This window comes from Nuphar pumila, chromosome 4 (genome assembly GCF_984573655.1).
Source record: "Nuphar pumila chromosome 4, dmNupPumi1.hap1.1, whole genome shotgun sequence".
Lineage (NCBI taxonomy): Eukaryota > Viridiplantae > Streptophyta > Magnoliopsida > Nymphaeales > Nymphaeaceae > Nuphar > Nuphar pumila.
Genome location: NC_143252.1, coordinates 142,759,356 through 142,761,451, shown reverse-complemented (window position 1 = coordinate 142,761,451; position 2,096 = coordinate 142,759,356).

The window sequence follows — 2,096 nt, the reverse complement described above, 5'->3', positions numbered from 1 at the left end:
GATTGCCTTAACCTCAGACCTTGCGCCGGATCCCCCCTAAAACAAATGGTGGGACCCACTCCAATAAACCCTAGCCAAGGGATAGTAGGTTCCATGGGGCTCGGTCATTTTGATGAATGGACTACATGGTATACCCACTCGGCCCACTAATAGACCGGTCCGGCCCAGTCAACGGCTCAACCCGTTAAGCCCGTGAGCCTAATCGGACCAGGCCCAGCCAATTTTATATATATATATATATATATATATATAAAATTAAGTGTATCATCAAACAATAAAGTGTTTGATGATAAATCAGACACTTTTTATTGTATGATCGTGCGCCATTTTTGGACTGCGCTAAAGGTAAAAAAAGCCCAAAAAAATACTTGGATAGCCAGGCAAGTTTGATATACATATATATAGTAAGTGGCAGGTGCACTACCATTAGAAGGGCAACAAAAAGCGAGACAACACCAACACGGTGGATGCTAAGTGCATTTTTTTGCCAAACACTATTAGCGGCGACAAAAGTCACCGTTAAAGGTTTGAGACATTTAATAACAACTTTTGTCATTGTTAAAAGTCTCGCCGAGACCTTTAGTGATGACTTTTATCGTTGTTAGAGGTGTTTTGGCAAAAAAATGATGCTTAGCGTTCATTTTGGAGTTGTGCACCTACCATATATATATATATATATATATATATATATTGGATTTTCTTCAATTTTTGCACCAAATCTAAGAAAACCAAGATCCAGACCTGTCATATTGGATTTAGACCCAATACACAAAATACAGACTCGATCTCTATCCAATTTGAGATTCAATAGAGTGATTTTGGATCTGGATCCAAGTTTGAGGAATCCATAACTAAACCAGGAATGTTCAGTTTGGATTTAACTTAGACCAGACTAGTTTTCGATTAGGTTCAATAAGAAGTTTAGATTCGAAGGATCTAGACCCGTTTAAAAAGTGAAATAATCATTATGACCTTATCGATAATTTGGGAATAACCCTTTATTTTGAACTGGGAACTGAATAAATTTTGATGTGTTGGATTCGGGACATAGAGAGGAATCTGACTATTTTGTTTCTATAGTCAAAACACACAAGACAGAAAACCGAGTATCGATAGACTATTCTTGGGAAGTATAGTTTGATAATTTTTTAATGTATGAGAAATGTCAGTTTGACAATTAAGTAAATAAGTTTTATGTACTAAACAAATCCTAATACCTCAACGAGTGATTCAACTGCAGGTTATAAGTTTAGTGTTTGCATTTCGAGATAAGGGATATTATAAATATGCTTAGTTAATAATACCTAGTCTTTTCATTACTTGTATGAGTTGGCTTGCATGAAATCATATATGATTGAGAATATAATTGTATATTGTATTTGATACAATTGCATTCTATAATCTCTTTCATGTTACATGAGATATAAAATGAATGCATGAGTTTGCAAAAATGACAAGAATGATTTAATGTATTTTTTCTCAATATGAATTGCATATAAAGAGCTATAATATTTCAGAAAAAAATACATATAGAGAATGTAAAACTACACGCTTGAGAACAAAATTGAGTACTTGACTACTTTCAGTTAGTTTATTGAATGCTTAAGTCAACCTAGCATGCTATCTTAATCCCATAAATCTTGAAAGGGGCGACAGATGGAAAGAGCTACTTGATGGTTGTTAGAGTGAGAGTTGTCATAAGTGTGGGTTGTCAGTGATTTATTGATGTAGTGTCATGATAGGAAGAGCTTGAAAAACTTAGCTAAATTATAAAAAAAACAATAAACTCGAGGTAGTTTATATGAGAAAATAATGAGTTACTATATGCATCCTATGGACTATGTTTCACACAACAAATTAGACTCTAGGGAGACTAGGATGCAGCATGAACTACGAACCTTAAAGAGTAGGTATAACTCTCTAGTCTAACTTTCTGGTTTGCTACTAGCGTATCCTCTTTCACTGCAGTACCTCGTGACTCTTGTGAAAGTACAAAGAGTAATTCATAGTTTGGCCAACACTATAGAATTTAGGTATTCTACACGGGTTGCTACGTTCATAGTAGGTTATTACTAGTATAGCCAATTTAGTACAAT